Raw genomic sequence first — 19659 nt, forward strand, 5'->3', positions numbered from 1 at the left:
CTCCACAATCTTCACCAAGCTCCCCCAGGCTGCAGYGTGGAATCACTCATGACCTGCTCCAGTGTGGAACCCCTGTGGACTCACAAGTTCTGCCCCATCGTGGGCTCSTCTCTCCAGGGTGGGCATCCCATGGGGTCCCAGCCTCATTCCAGGCCTCCACCTGCTCCACTGTGGGACCCTCCATGAGCTGCAGATGGATCTCTGTCCCCCCTGCTCTCCTTGGGCTGCAGGACAATCTCAGCTCCGGTGCCTGGAGCRCCTCTTGTCCCTCCTCCTGCACTGACCTTGGTGTCAGCAGAGCTGTTTCTTCCCTTCTCACCCCTCTCTCTAACCACAGATTGTTGTGCAGGTTTTCCTCCTCCTTTTTAAATTCCAGAGGCTCTTCCACCCTCTCTGAGGGGCTCGGCTTTGGCCAGCAGTGAGTCCTCCTTGGAGCCATCTGGCATTGGTTCTGTCAGACACAGAGGCAGCTTCTGGCAGCTTGTCACAGGAGCCACCCCCACCACCARGACCTTATCATGCAAGCCAAATACACTGAATTAAGAAAGGTAAAGGAATGGGAGAAGTATTTTTTTTAAACAAAAAGTCCTGCAGTGTTTGTGGCAGTCAGCACTTGGTTGAAGCAAACAATGGCACTACACTGATGTAGCTGTGAAAAAAGTCATGTTGGTCTCATCCAGTCAAAATCATGACAAATGACCATGAAAAGTGCAAAGAAAGCTTAGAGTAAGGGATGYTAGACTTCACAGCACTGAGAAGAATGCATACACACCATCAGCCTTGTTGGAAAACTCGCTTTWTTGCTTCTCTGCTGTTTGGCTGTCTTTTTCTGATCCTTCTCCAGTACAGATCTGAAGTTCACTTTGCATAAGGCTATGCAGAAACCTCCTTTGTCATTCCTGATGACTGGTAGAGATGACTTTTTCTTTTCTGAAGAAAACAGATCTAAGCACTCTCTACATTTGCATTGTTAGACCTGCTTTTTTTTTACATTCAGTGGAGGAAGTAATTCCCTTCAGCAAGTTCTTATTATTWTTGAAACTATCTTGAGTATGACAAATATTCTCAGTGAAAGCAACTGAGTCTCACAGACTTCAACAAATCTTCAACAAATCTGAATCAGAACAAAATCAGCCCAGTAACTGGTCAAGACCCTTGGGCAGAGACCAGWGTGCTTCTTATCAAAATAATTCTGGCAGCTTATTGGAGGGAATTAAGCTCTGGGTTTTCTAGACAGGAGTCTGAACAAAATACTCCTAAACTATCCCAAGAGAATAAGTGTTGTAATATCAGAATGTGTTATGGGATATAATTTACCTCTCCATCAAATCATAAAATTTTAATGGGTTTAATGATGTGCTGTSAGATCACTATTACCTGTAACTATTAGGATATTGGACACCATCTTGCTCTGTAATTAGCAATCTTTCCTTTTGCTAGTCAAACCCCTCCTTTTCCAATCCCATGTTGCCCTGATACCAGGCTCTGTGTGTGCGTGTGTGCAAGCATGATCACAGCAGCTGACAGAACAGCAGCACCCAGCCAAGTGGAAAATACAATTTTSAGAAAATAAAAACATGCATTCCCAAAGACAACAATCTGTCTAAATAAGTCATCTGTTAAATGTAGTTACCCAGTAATTAAGCAGTGAAAATGATCAAGACTTGTCTAGTGGGTCTCACTGAAAGTTTTTCTCAGATTCCTATGTTCTTTGTTATAATTAAAAATAGATTTAATAAAATCATAGGAACATTAAGGTTGAAAAAGACTTCCAAGGTCATCAAATCCAGYCTTTGACCAAACACCACCATATCARCTCAGGGGTGTTATACCCACCTACCTCTTAAGCAATTATCATTTTGGATGAATAATTGTATTTCMTAGAATATGAACTTCAGAAATACATGAAATAGGAAGGACAGCCTCACTTCTGAAGGAAGGAGGAAAACACATGGATTTTGCCAGCTTCTGTTCCAGTACATGAATATACATTCTGGTATATGCTGGTATGAAAAAAGCCCCCAAAGTCCCAGTGAGAAACTGGAACGGATGTTACTAAATGTGAGAAAGAGATACTAAACTTCTTGTTGACATAATAAACTAGGATATAAGCATCCTTGTCCTCCCTCTCAGCTGTGTTTTCACATTCCACATTCTGAAAACTCTTATGAAATTTTCTGGTRACAGTAGGACCCGTGCTTTTGTTCTGAGTGATTTCCCACTGCATTCTGCTTTTCCTGTCCAACATGAGGCAGCATTCATGCTTTTTAAAATTCCAGTCTTTTTCTTTAGTCACCAAGTGCTATACATCTCCCTTCCCACCCTCTGAGATAATACTTGTGGCATTTCCTTTTTTCCACGAGGCAGCCTTAGCTTCTCCAGTTGTCTTTCAAGAAGAGTAACACACCATCCCACGCCCCATGTCCTCTGCTAAATGCTCTGGAGGGCACCCTTGAGTTTAATGCCACGGCCTCTGTGATGAGAGCAGGTTTGAATACATGGTGTGTATTATTTGGAGGGAATAAATATTTTCACATTTTTCTCTCTCCAGATAGATAGCAATGAGATACACACATTTCATTAAGCAAAAATGATGATCTGTTTTCCTAAGCAGCAATCTTCATTCTCGCTTAATAATCAGCCTTTAAGTGAACTAAGAGTGTTTTAATTACAGGAGGCAAACAAATGGTCTGATTTTGAGGGATGCTGAGTGCCTGGTACTGCAGACTGCAGATGGTCTGTCCCTGCCTCCTGACCTGCTTCTCTGACCCTCATTAAGGGCACACCACAGCCCATGGTGGCTGTGCAAGGCAGAGTCAACTTTCAACCCTCTAGACATCATAATGTAAAAAATAACATCATAACTCCTGTCACCTAAATCAAGCTAACCTGGCATTTGCATAGCATAGTTTATCCCAAATGTGTAGGTGCTTATGGTAAAGTAGAAAAGGCAAGAAGTGTGAGGGATCAGTCCCTAGGCCATCCTGGGACTGCAACAGTTCCTAAAGATGGCTCTGGTGCCAAACTCTGGCAGCTGCACTGCAGGTTCAGCAAGGTCCCTCTCATGTTTCCAGTCCATGAAGCCATTGAGACCCCTCACATTGCTCTGACAGGGGTTTGTCCTTGGCTGAGGCTGTCCCAAAACTCTGTGTCACACTGATTCATTCAGCCTCCCTTCACCCCATGTGAGTTAGTCAGGACATGCACAACAGACAGATACGCACAGAAAAGAAAACAAAAGAGTAGAGGGCTTTAAAAACAGGGGGGAATGGTCAGCTAAAGCTCTTCTAAGAGCAAAGCAGTAAAAATAAAAGAGGCATGTGCACCCCATGAAATGATAAGTTATTGCTCTGATAAATGCCACTGCCAAGGAGAAGCTTCTTGCACAAGACAGTGTGGCCCTAGAGACTAAACAGCAGCTTTYATACTTACCTTTCATAAACCCAGGGGGAGGCAATTTTCTGACAGCACTGCTGACCACAYTAATTTCTTACATCAGTTCAAGCTGTTTTATCTTCTGTTTGGTGTCTTTGGTTATATCCACACAAATGTGTTCAGGGCTCTCTCCTCCTCAGAAAGCAAATGTGTCCAGGGAGAATTGGATGGAGGGCATAGTGGTGCTCATCCCCATCACAACTGTAAAAACCTCACTAAAACGTTCCTTTGTCCCRCTGTCACAGCTGATGAGCAGCAAGGGAATAACACAATAAAGAAAAGSTAACAAGGAGGTGTCAGCAGAAGCAGCAAATACCAAGTTACTATGTGGAACAGATCATTACCACTAGCTTTCACATTGGGATTTCTTTGGAGGGGTAGAGGGGGTGGTCAGCAGGGTGAAATAGATTACTGAGCTCCCTAAATTTCAGGCATCATCACCTCAGCTCTCACTGGGGATTTCCCCAAAGTCACCAAAGATGGGAATATAGCAACTTCCACTGAGCATGACAAARTGCAGGTGGGGAAAATGGCCCAAACAGCCTTCACAATTTAATGTCTATTCTTTTTGTTTTGCTGCTTTCTGCTACATAACAAAACACTCTTGTCTTCTCAGCWTTATCTTGGTAATGAACAACCTATCCTGTTCTTCCCTGGTACAAAGCCCTCATGGTGATCCCCTGTATCATATGCAGAAACACACAATACTCCCTGTTACTAAATATTCTGCTGAGATCTTCACAGCTAAAATAGTTTTAAGAAACCTCTGACAGTGTCTACACACAACTTTAAACCCATCCCACCCCAGTCTGTCACAACTGCAGTGCCCAGGAGAAGCAGCCCTTGCCTGATGCTCTGATCTGAACTGTGCCTGAGCTCATCTCAGCTGTCCTCAACAGTTCTTCCAGAACCAAAGCAAACCCATGCCTGGAAAGGAGGAACTACATGAGGGGAAAAACTCCAGCATCCCAATCTGATTAACCTCCAGACTTGCAGTTACAATCTAGGCAGAGAGGAAAGGCAAATCTCAGCAACCTGATTTACATTAGTCAATGAGGAAGGATGAAGAAGCAGCAAACAACTAAAGCTTCTTAACATTCCTGAAAAAAAAAACCATACCAGAAAGAAAATGAACCTGCAAAGGTATGCCATAGAAGAAATACAAATTATCCACTTGATTTACTGCACAAGAGGGATTTAAATGTGATTGAAACCTCCAAAAGTTTCAGATGTATTAAGTCTATACTGTCAAGAAGGGAAAAGGGTTTACAAATGATGGTGGCTTACAAACAAGCTCCTGTCCTTTCACTCCATCGTCATGTGAGGCAGAGTTTGTTGAAAGAGAAAGAAGAAAGCAACCTGCACTTCACAGCTGGATACTGGAATTTAAAACAATTTGCTAAACCAAGAGTTCCCTGCCCTGCTCTTCTCCAGCACCAGCTTTGCACACCAGTTCACTGTCACCCGCCTCACCAAGCCTGGGGAGGGAGAACAGACAGGCTGCAAGCTGGCACACGGAGGGAACAACTCCAAAAGTCACACCTGTTCCCAAGGCTCTGACTCAGCTGCAGGACAATGCTGCTCCTCCTGATGCCCCCCAAGGTGACAAACAAAAGCTGCGGGTAAAACCTGTCTTTTGAAGCGCAGGGTGACAGTGACTCATGCCAACCTTCCATAGCCTTGTTGACGTCTTCAGATCCAGATTTTCTCACTTAGTTTCTGGAGAGGTTATAGTAAAACTGCAAGAAYACTCTCTTGGGATTCTCCTGGCCAMAGACATACCTGGAGAATTGTATCTAAAGAAATTTCTGAGATGCTGGTGACTGTCAGCTCAAGGAAGCAGCTGGGMTTATCCTCATCATTGGTGTTTAACACTGTAAGGAAACAGCAGACAGGTAATGTACTCTTGAATTCAACAAACCAAACTATTTTATTGTCCAGCTAAGAAAATGTTTCTCTCTGCAACAGGTCTCTCAGAAAGGGACTCAAATGTGTGTCACAAAACTCAACAGTGTTCTGCATCCAGAGACCAGTCACCACATCATTTTTTAATTTTATTTTTATTTATCATTCAAAAAATCCACTATTACCATTTTAGGGACSCTGAGTCCAGGATCAAGACTTTAATGCAGCAGGTAGGGTGCAAACTCAGGGCAAAAAGACTGTCCCAAAAACTTGAGATCTAAGTACATCAGAAGTGTGGGCATTCTTTCTCAAATAAAGCCTGCATGCAGCTGTTTCCAGTTCATTGACCTGTTTCCGGTTTTTTCTTTTCTTTTTGATTTAATGTGGGGGATTAAATAGCTTTATCTAAACTAAAACAAATATCACTTAAGCTAAGTAAAACTTTCCCACCACTGCTTGACTTCCAGTTTGGCACACACTTTTTTGAAACAGAAGTTTAAAACAAGCAAGGAATACTTTTCCATAAACCTGATGGTTATGTCTCCTGTACAACGGCTTGCTGGAGTGACAGAGTGGATACCAGAAGWATAAATGTGTTCAAAAAACACCTGYAGACACCCTTACAAATAAATGTGGTTAGATACAAAGGCACAGGGAGTGTTTCAAACCTTCATTGCGTGAGCCTCAGCCAGATGAGCGGGTGTTCCAGGACAAGGATCACTCTCACTATTTGCCTCGTTCTCTTTTCCTAAGTACCCACTGCCAGCTCTCCTCAGAGAGAAAACAACGGGCTCAGAAAGAGTTTCTGCCTGCCCCAGCAGGACCATGCCTGTGTAAAAGAAAACAACAAAAAATTGGCTCAGAAAAATAAGCTTTAAATTGCTACCCGCTATAATCAAAACAGAAAAGCCCCTTGCTACCATCAAATCTATTTCTGTGAGGCACAGCAGCTGAACAAGATGTCACTACACTGAGCAGGGCACAATCTGAGGATGAGCCACAGTTTGAAACCAAACCAGTAYATAAAATAACAATGAGCAAACTCTTAGCAAACACCACAGGAGGCAAGAGGTCCTAAGGAGATATTKGAAGGAGATGGAGAGACTACTTGCTCTCACTGTGACATCCAATGCCCTTGCACACTGTTCTGGGAATTACTAGAGAGTTKCTGCCACCGTCAATGTCACTCAAGCAGTTTTCCCTAGGAGAAAATATTTTTAAAGGTTTACAGACACAGCAGATAACTAATATACTAAATTGTCAGTTCTAGAGAGGCACTTACACATTCCTGCTGGACTGAGGTAATGGCATCAGTCTAACACCAGATGTAGACTACAGTGCAAACAGATTAATCATAAACAGTTCATTCTTACTGGTCAGGAGCAATGSACAGAGCAGGACTGTTTTACTATTATTTCTGCCATTTCTAAGGTCACTTGTGGTATAATCATTAATTCAAACAATAGCAGGTGATACATGTTTTTAAGGGAGGAGACTTTTCACTAGACCCAAAACTTGCCAAAGGAAAAACAGTGTTCAGCTCTTATAAAATGAGAACTTAAAAGCCTGTGGAAGGTAAGTCCTGAGCAGCCACTTCAGCACCTKGCAGGCACCAAATGACCCAGGGAAACTGCATCAAGTTAGACTGATGAAGCTACAGCAGGGCTGTGTGATGATGGTAGATCTTAGAACTTCTATCCATAAACACTTTCCTTTGCTTTTCTTAATAAACAGAATTATAGATTACCTTCTAGTACTTTCAGCTCTTTTATTATTTATATTTATTTGTGGAATAAATACTTGCAATGGGATGTAGGGGCCGGTTTCACTGAAACAGATTTTGGGTTTGCTTCAAAAATAAAACCTCATACAAACAGAGGTCCAAGCAAACAACAAGCCTCATGAGCTAAGGGAAAGGGTGCCGAGTGGCACCCTTGGATTGCTTGGTGCCAAGGTAAAATGYGCACCATGGGAGGGAACTGCAAACAGCATGGAAAGAAGAGCTCAAAGCACTGCTGGTAAACAGGTTTTCTGTGAGGCACTCAGCCTTCTCGGATGATGGGCTGGAAACAGCCACTGAGAGGTGCTGAGGATGAGTCCAGCGCTGAGTGCCGAGAACAGGGAGGGAGAAGGCACCAGTAGGTGTGCAAGTGCTGGTGGGTGCTGAAGAGCTGGGGCTCAGCCCAGGGACAGCAGGTCACAACTCCCAGGCACGTCTRAGCTCCCCGGCAAGGTGTCGCTCACTTCAGACTCTGCTGATCCAAATATACGACTGGCAGCCGCGCTTTTCCTCTGCAGAAGAACCGAGCACATGCTTGCCCACCTCTGCACCACTTGACACGCACCCTGGCACCCCTTCCTCACAGCCCGGCCGGAACATTTCGGAGGAGGTTACAGCCTCCCCCACGAGCACGCACTTGCGAACATCCAAATCCCACACAGGCCGGCTGCTTGAAACAGAYCTTCCCCTTCATCCCCGCACCAGGCAGCAGTCTTTCCACCCAWTTTAGGCTACACTGGGGCTCCCCCACCCCGGAGGATCGCGCGGTTCCTCYTCGCAGCCCGCGCCCGGCTCTGGAGCCGCGGAGGCGTCACAAGCGCGGGGTCCGCACTCAGCCCGGCCCCGGCGCATCGCACCGGGACTGCGAGTGGGAGCATCCCGGGCATCCTCCTGAGCATCCTCACGGGCATCCTCCCGGGCATCCTCCCGGCCTGCCCCCAGCGCCGCCCGCCCCGCCCGGCGGCTCCCGCGACGCGCGCAAGTTGCGGGGAGCGCGGAGGGAGCGGAGCCGCCTCTCCAGCAGCGCCGGGCAGGGAGCGCTCGGGGCGGCGCCGGAGTTTTCCCGGCCGGCTGCCACCTCCCCGCCCCTCCCCGCCTTCTCTCGTTTCATTTTTGGCGGGGGCAGCGCCGGCTGCGGAGGGAAACGCTTCGCTCTCCGCGCTCCGGGACCGGCGCCTGCCGCGGTGCGGATGTGTATGGACGAATCCTCGTGAAAACAGCTCCCGACGGTTTCCCCCTCCAAAAAAAAAAAAATACAAACCCAAACAAACCACCCACTTGGATAATTAAAACGGTAAATCTAGTTAACTTTTCATTATCTTGCTTGCTGTGTGCTTATATATGTCGGTATTTATGATTTATTTGGCTTCATTTCATCATCCTTTGGTTTTTGTTARTTATCTGATCTTGTGCTACCGGAGATTTTGAAATGTTGGGGTTCGGAACAGAGGAGGACTCAGTTTCTGCTTTTTGCTGAAGTTGTACTGAGGAATGAAAGCGTTCCTAGCTCACTCCAGCCTTGTGAATGTTTACTTGCTTTACCAACCTGAACATAGATGAGATTTCCTGTGGCAGCATCCTCCTGAGTTTGCTTTTCCTTTAATTTTAAGATGCTACCTAATACAGCAAAGATGTGTGTATGCTACACATGTAGGCTGATTGATTTTGTATACTGGCATCCACAGCTGARATTCCAACTAGGCTTTGAATCTCTTTAGTTCATGATGTTAACAAGTGAGCTGTCTTSTTTTTTCATCCTCATTGAGCTCGTGGATTCTGCCAAGAGATCATCCAAACCAAATCAAGTGGTGTTTCTTAGTCCTGTAATTATTCCGTTTCCTTTTCAGGATAGAAGCATGCTCTGGTTTGTACAGGTCACACAATTTGTACAGCTTCCTAATCCAGAGGGCTTTTGTTTGAGAGGTTATTCATTTTATACAGTCCTTGTATTGGTTGGATACTTTATGAGGCTGGGCAACCCCAGGCKTTCTGCACATTGTGAAAACCAACTTTAGGAGATTACATGTCTTTGCTTTGTTAGATATTATAATTCCACAGATACTTATGCTTTCTAATATTAGCTATTTTTCTTCTTGGAGTATTAATCCAGCAGATATTTACTTGAGGAAAATAAAATTGAAATGTTAGTTAAAAAAAAAAAAAAATCCAAACAAACAGTAGACACATGGAGAAAAGACTGTCTTATTCTCTTAAAATAAAAGGGGAGCATCAGTATTGCATAGCTGGTAAAAATTATTGATCTGAACTTTGCTTTAAAATATGAGCTAAACTTCCAAGTCTGACTTCAGAAAAACTTTGCTCCRGGTAGACTCTGTTGCTCTTCACTGAATTTGTTTCTTTGCTTTCTGGGAAGTCAATCATGTATTGATTTAGTTATCCATACATGCATGAGCATATACACCTGCACAGGCACACACCTGATATTGTCCAAGTGCAGGACTTGTGAGTTGAGTTTTTGAGCCACAGAGGGCTACAAACAATACCGGGGAAAGGAAGAAGTAGCAGAGGTTTACCATATTTGCTGTTGGGTATTTATTTTAAGGACCTTACCTTGGCTATGGGTCTCTGTAGTGAAAGAAGAGGGGCAGGACCCCAGGTGCACCCGGCACATGCTGCTGCTCTGAGCTGCCGCTTGCTGTGATTACATCTATATTTAAATTAATCTTAAAAAAACTTACCTTTGTCCACTGTTTATCCTCTTGCTGTTAAAAATAGATTAAAATATGCAATTGSTTGTTAATTTTGGTCTGCTAAATTCTGAGATCTGTTGATCCAAGAGATAAGTACTTTCCTTAGGGGCTAAAATAATTTTTTTTTCTTCATGATCATACAAACTGTTGTGTGCAGATGCTGCATGTTTCACTTTTTGCAGTGTTGCRTGAAACAGGAATATGGAATCAGGAGTCATTTTTCTCCTGCACACAGGACTTGAAAGGGTTAAGTGATTGGTCAGCAGCACTGCTCAAAGCATTAGTGACTCCAAGGAATATTACTTTCTGAGCACTGCAAAAGGCACAGCAGTGACTTTTGCCTCAGGTTGTTGTAAGATACTGTAACTAGACTGCTCTTGGTACCCCTGCCTCTTTACAATTACCATTCWCACCTTCTGTCTTTGGTGTGACTTCTGCAAAGTCCAGATTTCTGCCAAGTTTGTCAAAAATATCTGGAAGTTTCTTCTTTTTGATTGTGGAGACTGAAGCACTAGGAATGTCAAAGGAGGGGGGAAAGTAATCAGCTCCAATCCATTGTGAGGAGTTAATACAATATCTAAAATAGGATTTCTGACTTACCTAAWAGTCTGCTTTTTTTGAGAAGAGATTAATCAAGCCTTTGTTGTTTTGGAGTTTCATTGTAATTACTACTATTCCCAGAAGTTTTGTACTCTCCCCCACCCTCAGTGAAACCTACAAATAAGCAAGTTTCCTTGCATACTTCCTCCTCCTTCCTTCTCAGCCAGCTCCAAATCACCTGCCCTTTCATCCAGGCAGCAAATGAAGGGCTGACAGAGCACACTCAGGCAGGAGGCTCCCACTGCATTCTCACTACCAAGATTCCTCTTGAGCTGGGGTTACAGGACATCTCTCAGGYGCTCATGGCATTTTGTGCTAATTCCACATCTGAGGAAGACATACAACTATTTCAGTGTTTGAGAGATCATAAGTGATTAAAATTCATCATTTTTAATGACTTACTGATGCACAGCTATTAGAAATGACAACTGAATGTATTTGATCTGAAAGAGTAACACCTTTTTGCCCCAAATTTCTCTAAGGTATTTACTGGAAAAAAAGCCCTATACACTGCCAGATTCAGTGGTTTGCCCTACTATTAACCCCTTACCCAGAAACTGAGGAAAAAATGGCAGAGTTTCAAAATGCAAGAAAAACTGACTTTAAGACTGCTTTAGGAGTTGAAATGAGTTTTTATACCTTTGTCTTTTAAATGACTAATCTCTTTCTGTGGGTGTCCACATTTAACCTATGATATAACTTTAGAAACTGCTGGAGGCAATTTGTACTATAGGATCTGAAGTGATTAACATTAGGTACACATATATATAAAGCATTTCAGTATTTGATGGGTTATATCTTTTCATTTTGGATGCCTTTTTCTTTTTTTTTAATGTTACATTCTCATCTGCAGGGTAATTTATGAGCACAAGCAAAGGTTACAGACTCCCTAATTCAAGCTTCAACTGTTATGGCATTTTTATACAAATGCTCATTTACCTTGTCATACCATTTAGCAAAAAGGATCAATGTGATCCATTATCCCGCAACTATTGTGTGAAAGAAGTGGTTCTGTCAAAAATGTGTCCCCTGGTTGTATTTTTTTGTAAACTAATTAGATATGTCAGACATAATGTTGCTGTCTGCTATTACATTATGCTTCCAAATGTAATAAAGTTGGAGAAGTTTCAGTGCATGAAAAAAACAAAGTATTTTTTCCATGGGCATTTGATGCCCATGGTTGGTTCTCTGCTCTTGGCAGTGAAACAAGTCCTTCTGCCTATACATTTCACATTTTAATTAAAACTAGGGCACATTTCAGAAAATGCCAGGAATGTATATTACACATATTGAATTTCAAGTGTTATTTTCCTGACGGTTCATCTTACAAATTAATGATAAAGTAAGAGAATGGAATTGGAGGTCATTTCTTCCACATTCTCTTTGGGACCTCAGTTCTGCAGTTTCAGGAGGATGAACAGCACATGGGAGCCCAGTAAAATATGCAGAYCCAGACATCCTAAGAATTGACTAAACACTTTTGGGATTGCCTTGCCTGCAGTAGGAGTGTGTCATATGGTAATCTGGGAAGCTCACTTGGAAATGGAAGAGTTATGAAACTGGGTTTGACTGCTGCAGCCGTGCACCCCTGTGTGTGCATTTGCAGGTTTTCTGTAGGGAAGAGGTACAAAGCCTGAAACTAAGGGCAGGATGGCTAATTTTAAATAGGCTTACTCTGCCATGAAGCATCAGCTGTTCAGCACCACAACCTAAGGACTCCCACATCACTGGCTCCTCTGAAAAATGGGAGGATTGGAAAAACTCTATCAGCATACAAGCAAAAGTAGCCTTGATGACTATGTTTAAGTATTGCTTCTCTTTGTCAAAATGAGTTTTGAAAGTTGTCAAACTTTCAAACTTTGGGGCAAATGGCCCCAAACTGAAGACAAGGCTTATCAAAGTGAAAAAATGGCTKTTTAAGTTGTATATTTCTTACTTGTTCCTAGAATCGTGCACCTAACTCATTGTATTTTGTAAGAAACCATTACTCCACTATGTTAAATGGCAGTGTTGCTTTTTCAGGCTTTGACTGAACTGGATTTGTGTTAACTGWGGCAAACAGAACAGTTTGATGGTGAAAACACCCAAAAAGAACCAGCCAGTCAGCTGGCTCATGTACAAACACAGCAGTTATGCCCTAAGTGCTRAACTGTTAAAAAGTCATCCTCTGCCACAGGGAATATTGGATTGCAGAGTGACAATGCTGCTGTGGAGCTGTCTATGAGGTGCAAAGAGGGTCAAGGTGGTTTTAGCTACCTACTCACACAAATAAGTAGGTGTGAGTGCTTAAACAGGTACACAAACACACAGAACAATTCCATGGAGGCCAGTATAAAACCCTTGTGAATGAACAAAAAGTTGTGATTCATTATGAAAGTGCTTTGGGAGAATGACCTGCTGGAGAAAGAGGAAAGGAAAGCAGGAATGAAAACTAAGAATCACAGAAATGTCTGATCCAGGGTGTAGATTTTTTACGTATGTGAGAAGGGCTAGAACTGGCTACCTCACACAGAAAAGCCTATGCAGTAATGAGAGGTGATTATAATTTGATGGAATTTTTCCAAGGGATACTTTGTACCTGTTTTAAGTGTGGTTTCAATTGGCAGCTTCTCCTCACTTGAGGAGAACTTCCAAACTCAGCTGCTATAAGTCACAATCAAAAATGTGACAGTGTTAGAAAACTTTGACCTTCAAAATAGAATTTGAGAGCATTAAATTACTGTACCTGTAATGTAGTCGTGTCTGCAATGACAACTACAGGCAAAAAGACACGAGTCAAAGTCCCCTTCCCTCTTTCTCACAGCAGTGGAAATACAAGTTCATTTTAATCAAGTTTCATTCCTTTTCCTTTCCTCCTAAAGCTGTCTGTAGCAGGTTCTGCAGCAGCTGAGTGAGCAGAGCAGGACAGTTGGCTYGGGCCTTTTCATGGACAGGAATGCCAAATGTTCTGTGGTTATTGCTCCCTCCCTCTGACAGAGGACACGGTGTTCRGTGAATCACTCCTGCAGCCAGCAGCAAAACGTGACTTCAGCATCACCTTGCATCTTCTGTCCTCCCTCTTTCTCCCAGTCCTGCTGTTTTTCTTCCCTCACAGTAATTAGGTTTCAGGCAGACCATCCTTCCTCATCTTCTGCTCTTGGAGTTTTGACTTGCTGGATTGCTACAGATTGCACTCACGTGGAAGCACTGGCTGGAAAACTTTCTGTGTGGGCAGCAATAATCCTTCAGGCTGTTGTTTCTCCCTGAATCCAGAAGCCAATGTGCATGACACTTCCTGTAGGGGTGGCTGTAAGATATAAAACCAAGCATTTTCCAGTTTTAAGTGCAGATGATTTATTAGTATTACAACCACATTTGTTAGTCTCTAGTTGTATGCATTTGGGCCATAATTGGATCTCTCACTGGGTAAGAGTGATCCTTCCTCAGGGAGAAAAGAAACACGTTCCTGTTTTTACCTAGCACTCTTGATTTGATAGCATTAAATCCATCCAGTTTATTTGCATTGACTGTAAGATTATCTCTAAATTGAATATGGGAGAGTTGGGAAGTAGCTATCAATATTCATTTCCTTATCCTTAGCTTTGTGCTAGATTATAAAAGATCAGCCTTGCTTGGAGAACCAGTGCAGTAGGCAGTGATGGAGCCCACAGATTATGAGTTTGCCATCTCACTGCGGTGACTGTGGCTCACTGAGTCACTGACGAGGAAGGGGTGCTCTGAAACCAGCACAGACAACTGAAACAGGGAGGTCTGTGATCAAAATATGATCCCTGAGAGAGATTTTGGGCCATGATAAATTGGTAACTCAACCACTGGTGGGTGCAGGCTAATTTGGACCACATCAGTGTTACTTTCATGCAGCCCAGCCAGTTACCATCGTATCTTCCTCTGTGTTAGAATAAATGCAAATAAACACAGCACAAGCTTTTGACAGTGCCACAGACWCCAACCAGTAAATGTGTGTTGGGTGAAAATATTAGGAGTATGTACCATTGTCTGGAAAGCTTTAATCAAAAATAGCTCATTATAACACCTATTGTCAAGTTATAAACCTTACACCACTTGTGATTGTTCAGGAAACTCTCCTGGGTATCCTGAAGTGTTTTAATTAATAGTTTAATAAAAATTAGTGTTTAATTATTCATTAACAGTTGAGCTGAGGGAATAACCTGCACAGCTGGTAAGCAYGGAGGTGATTAAAGGTTGTGGAGAAATGCAACTAGATGGAACAACTGAGTTAGAATTAAAGATTGTCTTTAAAAATGCAGCTGAAGAGAGCCAGCATCAAGGATGCTCTGGGGCGGAACAACCAAGAGTGCAAACAGAAGAGTGAGAATGMCTGACTGGGCAGGGGTGACATCCCAGCAATATCACCGAGCTGATTCATGTTCTGATGATGTAACCAGCGGATCCTTTTTGAAAAACTGCTATGTGGCCATCCACATCCTGAACCTGGGCACATGGGGAACAGAGAGAGCGGGGAGGGACGTGCTGGGAGCTGAGGTAACACCAGCACGGGCACCCCTCACTGAAGGGACACAGCCAAGCACAGGAAGAGCCAGGTGCCAATAGCAGGACCAGTGACAGCTCCAGAACAGAGAGGGGATGAATCAGGGGTCACACAAGGGAGCAGCCAGGAGCCAAAACTGACAGACATTATTTAGTGACACAGAAAAAAATTCAAACGTACCAGAGAAAACAAGCAAATAATCTAATTATGCTCTCAAGAAAACAGGAAAGTCAAACTTTAGAAGTCTAATAGGATTTTGGTGTCTGTAAAAGATGCATTTAAGGCTGTTGATTTCTTTCCTAGGGAAATKACTTCTATTCTGTCCTCTCTAACGCTTCTATCTACATAAACAATCTTCTGCAYTGGGCTTGCCCAACATAATGGCATCATTACCATCTCTTCTGCACAAAGAATTTTTACATTAGGGTCATAAATCAAGTTCATTCTCACTCTGCTTTTCACTGAAGGCTTTTAATTTTTTTCTTTCAGTCAAGTCTCACTCTTCTCAAAGACTGTACTGCAGGTCTTGTTATGAAATTACACAGAAGACTCACAGTTGCCAGTRGCAAAAAGGACCCCTGCTGTTCTGTAAAAGGCAAAATGTGTTTCTTTTCATCTAGACCAAAAGCTGTGATTATTGGGTTTTGGTTTGTTTGGGTTTTTTTTTAAATGAATATTTTAGGATGCTTATATGTAGGATAAACAACCGCTTCCTATTAATACTGAGGATCTGTGTCCACACTGTCACTTCTCTGATTTGCTGTTAGTTCCTATCTCCGGATCATCCAGACTGTGTCACTTTGAGTTTGTTTGGACCCTGTTATGGAGAAAACCAATCAGTCTCCTCCAAGACAAAAGCCACATGTGGGTTTAGAGGTGATYTGCAGAGGAGACCATTTCAGATAAGGACAATAGCCAAGACCATATCCAGAGTGGGATCTTTCTGTCCTGCACTGTGTTTTCCAGCACACTTCCAGCAGATCTTCTGCYCTCCAGAGCTCAYAATCATCTGTGTCTTGCTCAAGGATGTGCAACTGATCTCYCCTTTGATATCAGACTATCAAACTAGCAATCCACTGGTTCAGYCCACATGTCAATTTAGCTATTTTGAACCATAAAATCTCTAAAAACCAGTGATGATGCCTTTCAGCACAGCTGTTTGTTCACACTGCTCTAGAGGTAGTTAACCAGATCGTGGGCACCAGCCCCACTTCAGCTGGGAGCAGGCAACAAGAGCAAGAGAGACATCTTTTCTGTTTGTTTCAGAGATTCTTGGCTCAGGATTAAGAATKTTTTTAATTTCAGATTTTGACAGTGGCCTAGAGACACACAAAGATTTCTCCTTGGGGAAAGCAGACAAAGCTCTCCTCAGCCCAGGGCGAGGCAGGTACCACTGTACAGAGGAAAAATGAAACAGCAAAATGAGCACCCCAAGACGCATCCATTAGTTTTTGGCACAAAAGTCAGTGAGTAGTGCTTTGAACTCTCTGTAAAGACAAATTTGACCTACAAAATACCTGGATTTGGATCCAGCTGCCAAAGAAAGACAGRTGAAGAGGGCATTAAGTGTGGAGCCTGCTCCTGACTGTCTGTAGTGGCAGCCAGCAGCTGGAAGTGTTGGGCCATCCAGATCCCCTTGAAACAGCAAAGAATGGGAGCCTTACAAATGCTGACACTTTTCCAGAACATGACTCGTTCTTTGTGAAGCAGTTGCACAGTCCCTCRTGAACAACAGCCTGGGCTGCGTGTGTGTGGTGTTGGAACACAGTCTGCTGCTCACACTGGAATTCTTAATCCATTGTAAGAAAAAGTCTCCCAAAAGCTAGTGTCATCTGCACTCAGATCCATGATCTTTAATCAGCAGTGACAGCRCCGGGTGTGTATCTTGTTTTTAAGATGACCTATGAAGCTGTCATCTGTAGCTGCTTGACCTATCACAGATAATGCCATCAGGAGAAACAAGCACTGAAATGAAAACCAGCTTTCCTTGCTTTCTCTAACATTCCTCTGATGCTCCTAAAGGCTGGAGCTGGGCAGCACAGCTGCACACAGAGTGCAAGTTCACTACGATGGTGAGCCTTAATCACCTCTTTTTAGTGGGCTTCTGTTTCTTCTCTCAGTTCTCAGGTAACAAGTCAAGCCTGTTGCTCATTAGCCCTATCCTTGATCTAGTAYTGAAATTATTTATTGGCTCTCCTGCTAGCTCATTAGACTAATGACACTCATTTTTTTTGTAAGAAATAAGCAAACCACATTTAGTCATTTCAATCTACTCARTCTCCCTAACAGAAAAAAGAAAAGGGGTGAATAGATGCACTGAACCTTCATCTGGTTTTTAGTATCAAGAAGCTAAATTCYAGAAAGGTACCAGAAAAGTGTGAAAAGTATTTAGGAAAACCAGGCATTAGATTTACAGTGAGATTYTTTGGAGTTTTTTAGACCTCATCCTTCAGAAGCAGCTGCTGTCTYGATGGCACACATCACTGGTTACATGAAAGATTTCTGTTGAAAGCATGACATCTAATTTCAGAAAAGCAGTCATTAATTTCTAGCTTCAAAAGTCTGTAAAGTGTGTCAATCATTAATGACAATTAACAAAAATTCTGAATGTAGCAATAATGTAATCTCAAAAAAAAAAAAAAAAAAAAAGAAGAGAGGATAAAATGTGTCTTGGACATTTTCAGGGTTATAGGATACAGTATTCTGCCATGAAGGGTTTCCTCCCTGGATACTGGTGGGAAAAGGAAAAGGATAAGGCAAAGATGGGAAAACAAAGAGGAGGCGAAGAAGAGTGGGTGGATCTGTCACTCTAAAGAGCAACCCTCTGTGGACAGTGGCTCACCAAGACAATTTTGTGTGAAATGCATGCTGACACTTAAAAACTGGAAAATACAAAACATTAACCAAGGGGCACTAAACTAAAGAGTCARACTAGGGAGTTTTTGTCAACATATTCTGCCTTCAGCATCAGAATGTTCTTTGTCTTGTGTTCTGAAGACCTAATGTCAAAGAACTGTAACTGATGGAGGAAATAATACCTGTAGTGGACCATATATCCCCCAAAATTATGCCATTTAAAGAAATAAAATTATTTGTGGATACATCCAAATAGTTTTGCCAGAACAAAGTTAACTGAACATTATTAAGTACAGAGTTATTGTGGTTTTTTTTTTAAACATTCCTGATACAGAAGTAAAGGAAGATAGTTGCAACAGGATGGCAGTATTTCTGTTTCCCTAACAGTTCAGTAATTGGAAAGCACAGTCCAGACATAACTTCTTGCTCTTTGGGGGTTTTTCATCTTCCAACAGTTTTAACCTCAYGAAGGACCACTGTCACAGCCTCCTGCTCCTCCTGCTTGTTACAGGCTGTTCTCAAACAGGCTTGGAGCCACAGAGCAGCAGCAAGAACAGCTCTTTAACCAGCTTTTATGGCAGTCCTGAAGATAGAGATGCTCTGGTTCAAAGGCCTTTTATCTCCATTTAAGAGGAGGGCCTGGAATGGGCTTAGGTTAGTGCTGTGAGGGGCAGAGGGAAGAAAGCAGTGCTTTGTGTGCAAGGTGTGCAGAACTTTGAACTGCTTTACCCATCCCCAGCACAGGCAGAGCTGACCTCTGCTGGAATCCAGGAGTATAGAAAGTGAATCAAAGGATTTGTGTCCACATACTTTTGGCAAAYTCCTCATTTCTCTTCAATACCTATTTGCAGAAAATCCCATAAATTCTTCTTTCTCAAGGCCTATTTGTAAATATAGGATGCAACACATGATAAATGGGGAAAACAATACACCAGAAGCAGGGAGTCTCTGTTGCATCCTCTTGCAAGAATGGACTGTGTGTTCTTTACTTTACCTCTTTACTCCTGAGGTAAGGAGGGAGAAGGAGGAGGACGAGCCCTGATTCTCTTTGGAAAATGCTTTCCAAAGCAGACCCAGAGAGAAGCTTCTCATCCTTTAAAGACTCATSCGGTCTCCACTACTACAGTTTTACTACTTGTCTGAAACTACTGTGTTTTACTGGATGTCCCACTGCAGTCTGTAAGGTTGGAAATGTGACTGTTCCTTTCATTTTATTGATTCAGAGAGAGAGGCAGACACCTATAGATGATAGAGGAGGTGAGGGAGTTTGCCTCATCTCCCCAAAAAAACACAGCAATGATGCTGACTGACCTCTCAGGTATGTGGTRAGGATAAACTGGTGACCCTCTGCATTACAACACACCCAATCAGCTCATAATAGTCCAAGAGGTTTATAGAAATTGCTCATCTCTTCTCCCTCAGAAAAGTCACAAGAAAAAAAGCTCTTTATGAAATATTGGAAGAACAGATTTGMCCAGGATTTATCTGGGAACATATAGATTAGAATGGACTTAAATGCAGAAAGATGACAAAGCAACTATTTTTCTGACCAGAAGGCATCTGTCTGCTGAAATCTGAGTTGCATATATCAGAAGAAGTATGTAACCAAGAAAGAAGGAAACAGTGCATATATATATCTCTATACTTCTCTCATAAATCTGTGAGGTACCTTGGTGGAAGTGGCACAGAAATCTAGATTGAAATTCAATGCAACAGCAGAGAGCCTAAGTTAAAGTTAGGCAGAGAGATRTGCTGAAAATACACATAGGATGAAGTACCATTTACATAGGAAGGAGCACTGGAAACTTCAGGAGCAGCTTTAATTCCTCAGAACTTACTTCACATAGAAATGTAATTCTGAG

The 19659-nt window shown here is 42.7% G+C and overlaps 1 protein-coding gene across 1 annotated transcript in view; it reads left to right on the plus strand.

Annotated features, from left to right (window-relative positions):
* Positions 1-8247: 8247 nt before the first annotated feature.
* Positions 8248-19659, plus strand: part of HTR1F (5-hydroxytryptamine receptor 1F) — a 104387-nt gene continuing 92975 nt past the window's right edge. Inside the window, exon 1 of the mRNA XM_057389931.1 lies at positions 8248-8414. The gene's annotated coding sequence lies outside the window, so the exon portion shown is untranslated. The remainder of the gene's footprint in view (positions 8415-19659) is intronic.

Source organism: Malurus melanocephalus, unplaced genomic scaffold (genome assembly GCF_030028575.1).
Source record: "Malurus melanocephalus ecotype Western Australia unplaced genomic scaffold, MMel_1.1 scaffold_21, whole genome shotgun sequence".
Classification (NCBI taxonomy): Eukaryota; Metazoa; Chordata; class Aves; order Passeriformes; family Maluridae; genus Malurus; species Malurus melanocephalus.